This window comes from Vombatus ursinus, unplaced genomic scaffold, assembly GCF_900497805.2.
Source record: "Vombatus ursinus unplaced genomic scaffold, bare-nosed wombat genome assembly UNPS02009975.1, whole genome shotgun sequence".
Lineage (NCBI taxonomy): Eukaryota > Metazoa > Chordata > Mammalia > Diprotodontia > Vombatidae > Vombatus > Vombatus ursinus.
Genome location: NW_020949753.1, coordinates 7,114,466 through 7,122,921, shown reverse-complemented (window position 1 = coordinate 7,122,921; position 8,456 = coordinate 7,114,466).

Sequence of the window (8,456 nt, the reverse complement as noted above, 5' to 3'; positions counted from 1 at the left end):
CTTTCTTTCTTTCTTTCTTTCTTTCTTTCTTTCTTTCTTTCTTTCTTCCTTCCTTCCTTCCTTCCATCCTTCCACAATCAAGGTTAAATGACTTGCCCAGGGACACACAGCTAGTGAGTGTTTGAGGTCAGATTTAAACTCAGGTCCTCCTGACTCCAGGGCTGGTGCTCTATCCACAGTGCCACCTACCTGACCCGAGTGGCCTTTTTTTCTAATGGTTTTGTAGCCAGAATTTGCTTGTGTCTTTAAAACTGCTTGACTGTAGCCAGAATTTGCTTGTGTCTTTAAAACTGCTTGACTGAGCACTGTTTTTTTCCCCTGCATTTACATCTTAGAGAGAAAGCCTTCTGCCCTCTCACTGTGCTATAAGAGAGGAGGGCCTGAGAGGCCAGCCACCTCTTTCCCTGTTTTCTGTGTAAGGTGCATGTGAGTCTCAGATCTGGCCTGCAAACTTACGTTGTGGGAAACGAGGAGTCCAGGAATGCAGACCAGTTGTTGTAGCTAGCCCAGAAGCACGGCCCTGAGGACCAGCAGTCACTTCAACCCAACAGAAGCTGGCATTGTAAGCTTTGGACCTGAACTTGGTGGAACTAATGCTGAGTAGAAACTGAGCCAAACTCTAAGCCAAATCCTTTCCTCCCTCTCCAGAGACCCAGGTGGTATCCAAGGATCATGCCTTGCAGGTGTTAGAGAGACATGTTTGTTTTTGCTGTAGCTGTGAAGTAAATATCTCTTTGTAAAAATGAATCTGATGTTAAGTGGTTAAATTGACTCAAAGTGCTAGTCACTGGGTCACTGAAATAGGGGGATGCAATCAGTGGAGGCTCAAGTCGATGGTGGGGGGGAAGAGATCTTTTGACTCTTTCAGGGTACTGGAGAACCCTGGGGCATGGGGATGTGACAGATCTGGACTTGAGAAAGTAAAGCTAGCATCTCCCATGTTGCAGTTGTATCTATGAAGTATATTCAAATGGAATGCCTAGATACTAAAGTCTTTTAAACTGTTTCATATGGACAGAGGCAATGTGATATAATAGAGAGTATGGTATTTTAAACAGAATTCTTCACAACCTGGTTCTGATCTCCTTTTCTAGTGTGACTCATTCTTTTTCTTCATGTACTCTGCTGTTCAGCCAAACTGGGCTTCTCTTTGATGGCGGTCCATCTGCCACTTCTGCCCTTTGCAAAGGTTCATGCTGGGAATGCAGGCCTTCCTCACGGCACCCTCCTGGATTCTTTAGTATCTTTCAAAGCTCAGCTCCAGGGACCACCCATATGAGGCCATTTGGGATTCCACCAGCTTCTAGTGTCTTCCTCAGAGAAAAAAAAAAGGCTTGTATGCAGTTTGTACATATCGCATAGTTACTTGTACAAAAACATTAATGCTTGCTGATTCTTTGAAAGAGGATTAGACTAGAATCACTTGAGTTATAGTTACCACTTTTCCACTTTCTGACCACGGTATGTTGGTCAAGTCATTTAACCCTTCTGAGCCTCATTTTCCTCATCTGAAATGCAGGGGTAACAATACCTTTCCTGCCTGCCAGAATTGTGAGGATCAAATAAAATTATTTGAAGATGATTTGAAAATCTAAGAAATCTGATAAAAATATAAGGTTTTATTATAAGATAGAACCACAAAATATTAATATAATAATAATTATGAAATAATTGATGGGGCATTTACATATAATGATTACTGGATCATACTCCCTCCATACTTCTGTCTCTTGGAATCCCTGACTTCCACTGAAGCTCAACTCCAACCCATGCAAGAGACCTTTCTTCCTTCCCCCAAACGGTAGTGCTTCCTTCCCCCAAATAATTACTTTTTTATTGGCTTTGCATCTATTTTGTATCTGCTCTTAGATTTTGGGGTTTTTTTCCCTCCAATAAAATGTAAATTCTTTGAGGAAAGGGGCTGGGATTTTTTTTTAGGCACTTAATAGATGTTTATTGATTGATTGATTACTCTTATTTGTCCTTCATTCTACTGTGACTGTGAGCAAATTGTACAAGTCAATGGCTAAGTCTCCCCATTAGTGAAAGAAGCATAAGCGATGGAATTTGTTCTCTTGTTGTCCTCTCCAGGACGCTGTGAGGACTAATAAAACCATAGCTATAAAATGTTTTGAGCATCACAGAAGATTCTCCAGGACCACGAGGAACCACTCTTAGGGGAATGTAAATAGCACACACAATCGGAGTTCTCCTCTGCTAGAATGCTGCAACTAACAAGCTGTGTGTCCAGAGCAGCCCCTTCCCTCCAACTTCTTCACTGGCAAAATGAAGGGATTGGACAAGACCATCTCTTAGGTTGCTTTCAAATCTAAAAATCTGACTCGGATCTCAAAAGTAATTACATAAAATCAGAGAACCAGTGCCTAACAAAATGAATTTAAAGTGAGCATTTTCAGTCAGGAACCTTTGGATTGGTGAAGTGACATTGCCAAATCAATCTATTTGAGAGAATTAAAATTAAGATCAGGCATATTTACTACAAATGAAAGATTAATCGAATTGAATACTCTTAGCTGGCAATGGGGAGAGTATTGGCTTGGCAAGACAAACCGTCCTGCATAGTGAACTGGGCCAGGTTTTTGTTCCGTGTATTTCTTCTAGACGAGTGAGTGCCCATCACCATCAGATAAACTCAGTGCCTAAAAAAATGCCTCAAATCACTATAAAGCATATTACTGCTAATGTGGAGTCATCTCATATAACCTCCGCCCTTCTCTAGGTCTTTTTTTACTGTTATTTATTGGGTGCTTGTTGGAGAATGAGAGACAGTTATGGTGTAGCAGATGGAGAGTTGATTTAGTAGCCAAGAAGCCCAAGATTTAAGTCCTTTCTCTGACACATACTGGTTGTGTGACACTTAGCAAGTTCCCTAACTCTTCAGCATTGCAAATGGCAGCCAGGGTACCAACTTGCATTGGCAAAGGTAATTAGTTTCCTTAACTAATATTATATCAATGAAATTACAGGTTCAGTGCCTAAACCTTGGTGGAGGGCAGATCAAGGAGAGACTTCATCTCCCCCCCCCACACTTCATTAGTGGCATTTCGCATGCACCTGAGTGTACAGTTCTTGGTATAAGGTCACATCGCTAGTAAGTGGAAGACTGGCACTCATAACAAGATCATTTGATTCTAAGCACTCCTACCACACTTCTTTGGGGAGGCAATCAGGGTTAAGTGACTTGCCCAGGGTCACACAGCTAGTAAGTGTCTGAGGCAGGATTTGAACTCCATCCTTCTGACTGTGGGGCCAGAGCTCTATCTTTATCCACTGTACCACCTAGTTCCCCATCCCCACTTTGAAGCTAAAGTTCTATGTAAACAAAATATAACACACACACATACACACACACACACACACACACACACACACCTCTTTAACCTCATGACCAGTTATTCTCAGTATTACTCATCTGCGCCATTGGACTATGCTACAAACAAGATTTCCTTTCTTCACTTATTCCTTTATTCAATCCATCCTTCACACTGCTTCCAAGCTAATTTAAAAAAAAAATGCATATCTAGTCCCTTCTCAAAATCCTACTATGGCTCCGTATTATGTGATCAAGTGACTAATAAGATCCTCACTTCTAAACCATGCTTAAGGAAACTTTTCAAGGGAAAATTATGTAATCACATGGCTAATAAGCCTAGAGACTTGGGTCTTTGGATTCCAAGTCCTGCGCTTATTTCATTATACCAAAGTACAGGAACCCCCTAGAAAGAAGTCTAAGTAGCAAAGACTTGGGACCACATTGGCTGAACAAGAAGGAAGCTATAGTTAGACTTGTTGACAAGCAACAGGACCAGTCTTGTTGTAAACAACCTCAATTAGACTAGTGAGAAATAGTTTTCCACTTGCAGCTACCTGTTGGGTTAGGGTTGGGGGTATGATTGCTTCGGATTGCTTCAAAAGGTCTTTTGAACCTTTCTTGAATTACTTTCTTTTGAAAATAATTTAACACCTCAGGGCCTTAGTTTCCAAATCTGTAACATGAGTGAGCTGGACTTCATAACCTCAGGTTTCTTCTAGCTCCAGACTCTCATCCTATGATCCCATGAAATGTCAGGTCTTAACTAAACTATTGTTGTTTGGGCCTTGACTATAATTTCATATACATTTATTTAGATGTTGGTCTGTGGGTGATGCCTGATATCTTGTGACATGATATTTACTAGGGAATTATTTAGCCTCTGATTTTTATTTTGAGATGGATGATTAGGCAGCACTAGATGTTGGTGATACTAAAAGAAGGAAGGAAATCAGCATTTATGAAGTGCTTACTATGTGTACTATGCTAAGTGCTTTACAAATATTATCTCATTTCATTCTCAAAACAACTCTAGATAAGAACTTTCATTATCACCATTTTACAGTTGAGGAAACCTTGAAAGACAGAAGTTAAGTGACTTGCCAAGGGTCATACAACCAGTAAGTGTATGAGATGGGATTTGAACACAGGGATTTCTGACTCCAGACCTAACACTCTGTCCACTATTGTTGTTGTTGTTCAAGGGATTCAGCCATGTCTGACTCTTCATGACCCTGTGGACCATACTATCCATGGGTTTTTCTTGGCAAAGATACTAGAGTGGTTTTCCATTTCCTTCTCCAGTGGATTAAGGAAAACAGAGATTAAGTGACATGCCCAGGGTCAAAGAATCTGAGGCCGGATTTGAACTCCTGTCTTTCTGACTATGCCCTGTGCTCAATCTACTGTATCACCTAGCAGTTTGCCTCAAGCCACGATATCACCTAGTAGTCAGTTAAGCAGGAGTGCTTAACTTTTGTGTGTATGTAACATGGACGTCTTTGACAGTCTAGGGCAATTAATGGACTTCTTCTCCAAATAATGTTATTTAAACACATAAAATACGTAGGATAACATATACAAAAATAAAATACATAGGATTACAAAGAAAAACAATTAAACTGAAACTATTATGTCTAAGTATTAAAGAAACAAGTTTGTAGACCTTAGGTTAAGAGCCTCTGCAAAACGATAATAAATAAAATCATTCTGAGAGGCAAGAGAACAAAACACATCATTAGTGAACATTAGGGAATTTAAGAAATACCTCCTCCTTCTCCAGACACCAGAATTTCACATGTTTTTAGACATTTCTCCTTTTTGTTACATGGGGCACTAATGAACACTAGTAGGGAAAATGTTTCCTCTTCTCCACCGTTTGGAAGTTTCTAGTCCAAGCCCATAAAAAAAAAAAAAAAAAACCAACACAAAAAAACCCCAATCATTTCTATTGTCAAAAACCAGAGTTGGCAAAACCACTTTTAAGACTTTCTTTCTCCCCACCCCCCACCTCCTCCTTCTTGTTCGAGAAATGCAAATCTAAAGCCAATCCTATTTTATGTTAAAAAGTGAAAAACATTTCAATGTATTCTTGTCTTGTATGACTGGCTGAGAGCCTCTAAATCCCCACCATTTACCAAATTAAACTAATTGAAAGTGCTTCCAAAAGCCACATCTGTAGGCTGACGTTTGTCCCTGCCTTTCACTTTAGGCTCGGGAAACTGTTCTCCCTCCCATTGATCCCTGAATAGTCATGCCTGTCAGGAAGCCATATCAACCATTATCATTCTAATTTTACTGCCTTTCTTGGTCCCTAATCTAATTTGCAATGATGCTTAAGCATTTCGCAAGGCCATAGCACTTTCTTCAGAATTTCAACAAGAGCATTAAACCCCCAATTTACATTAATGAAGTGCACATTTAATTAGGGGAGAGGGTAAATGGAGGCCTCTTCAAGAGCAGTTTGTGTGATATGATAGGCACTTGAAAAACTAAGAAGACGTACCTGATAAAAGGCTCTCCATCTACCAGATATTCGGATTTCTTTTCCCTCACCCCCTGGTTATTTCCCCCACTTGATCTTCCTCCACCACATTCCCACCACCTCTTTAAGATCTGCCCAAAGCTACATAAATAAAATTACAGGAGCAAGTCTGTCAACAGGGGAGGCCAAGGAAGCCTTGGCAAAGAGCTATTTAAAATAAAGGGATCACATGGTACTCAGTTCCTCCTTCATCCCCCCCCCCCCCCCCAAAGGGCAGGTTATCTTGTTCCTTGAAATCATGGAAAACCATTTCCTGGCCTCTGCTTTAATGAATGCACGAAGCACACAAACTGAGTCACAAGATATCGGTTGGTGCTGTGGAAGGAAGGATGACACATGGATTCATTGTCATAGACCTTGGCTCCGTAAATACTTTAGTGCTTATTAAATAAGATCCAATGGTGTCACACAATGGAGCTCCTGTCAGAAAGTCCAGTGAGCCAAGTGTATTGAAGCAGATAAAGGGCATGTGTGTTCCTACACTTATGGATTTATTTGTATCAAAATGCTTTTCCTCAGTGGAATATTTCTACATCATAAGAAATGACAAATATGAAGAATTCAGAAAAGCATGGGAAGACTTAAGAACCAAGAAAACAATATACAGGACAACAACATAAAAGGAAGACAAAAAAAAAAGGAAGAAAGAAACTAGACATTATCTAATTATAATGATAAAGTTTGCCCCTGGAGAAGATTTAGGAAAATATGTCTCGTCCCCACTTTCCAGAAGTAATGAGAGAATATTATTACTCATACTGTCGATATGATGTGTTGGCTGGATTTCATGAATTCTTTTCCTTTAAAAAAAAACTTGAGGAAAACATTTGGAAATGAAGCTGATATAAAAACAAAACCTATCAATGCACAAATATAAAAAGGCACTTAATTCTTTAGAATAGAGGACCTTTTGAATGTTTCTCTTCACTCTCATTCCCTATTCCCTCACACCATCTACTCTACGCACTGTCAAAGCAATGTTTTTAATGTTAACCTGTGATCACAAAGCCATCTTCATTTCCAGTCAAATAAAGCTCAAACTCCTTAGTCCAATGTTCAGGACTTTCCAAAATCTAACGACATCTACCTTGCCTATGTATGCTCCAGTGCAATTGAATTACTCACCAATGCTTCGTCAGATCCATTCCCTACTTTGTGTTTGCTCACACCACCCTCTATGCTGAGAGACATTTCCTCTCGCTGCATACACACCACCAATCTCTGCTTGTTGAGATGCTAGCTATCCTTCAAGATCAAGGTCAGATGTCAGCGCCTCCAAGAAAACTTGCCTGATCCTTCTACCCATTGTTATTCCTTCCTTTGAACTCTTACCATACTTTGCCTTTCCCTTATGTACTTCCATGTTCCAATTTGTAATGTGGCTATTGGTGGATCTTCCTTTTCTAGACTAGGGGCTTCATCTACTTGATCTTTACGTCTTTCTTGGCAACTAGTTTGGTACCTTGCACGTAATAGGCACTTTAACATTTATCGAACTAAATCAACCTGACTGCAGACGCTCTCTACTTAATCCACAATTTGACTTGTTTTATTCTTAATCAATGCTCCATGTGGTGTTAGGGGAAAAGAGCTCTTTCCCTGGCCTGTGATGAATATCCCTGAGCTTCCATTGTTGAAGTCTGCTCTTATTCCCATCTCTCATTGACATTTTCTCCCCTTTCCTCTGCCCCCAACCTCTCCCTCACTGTTTCAGAAGGAGAGAGATTAGAGCAGTTTTCTTCCTACATTCCCCTCCTCCTGTCAATTAAGATAATATACATACATACATATTTGTGACATGTGAATATTCATTTAAAAAATTCTTAACACTCTAATTTTACTTTTGGGGCTTTAAATAATGAAAACTTATTTTTCCCCCAAACGGTGTAGGATTTTGTATATGCTTGTGAATTTCACCTGAAATACAAAAGGCATCATTTTGGAATTAGGGGTATTTTGAATTGCTGTGACAGGGAGAGAGGAAGGCAGGAAGGCAGGAAGGGAGGGAGGGAGGAAGAGAAGGACAGAAGAAGATAGGAAAGGAGGGAGGGAAGAAGGTAGGAAAGGAGGTAGGTAAGGAGAGAGGAAGGAAGGGAGGGAAGAAGGAAGGAGAGAAAGAGGAAGAAAGGAAGGAAGGAAGGAAAGATAGAAAGAAAAAGAAAGGAGGAAGGAGGGAAGAAAAAAGGGAATGGGAAAAAAGAAGAAAGAAATAAAAATCTGTATTGTGCTAACAGTTCCCCAACATGAACCATAAATAGAGTCAGATATATTCCTTCTTTCCCATTATCCTATTAAAATGATGGAAACTAATTCTCAAAGCTTCAGGGGAAATCAGCATTTTCAAGCACTGCCTAGGAATAGGATAAATACTGCATTTAGCGTAGTACAGTAATTGTTAAGAAGCAGGAAATAATATCTTATATTTATAGAGTCCTTTCCTTGAACATTACCTCATTAAAATCCTACCACAAACCTGAGAGTCCAGGTATTATTTATTATCTCTCTCTTACAGAAGAGAAAGCTGAGGCTCAGAGAATGTTAAGTGCCTTATGTCCCAAGTTGAAAGGAAACTTAGAAGCT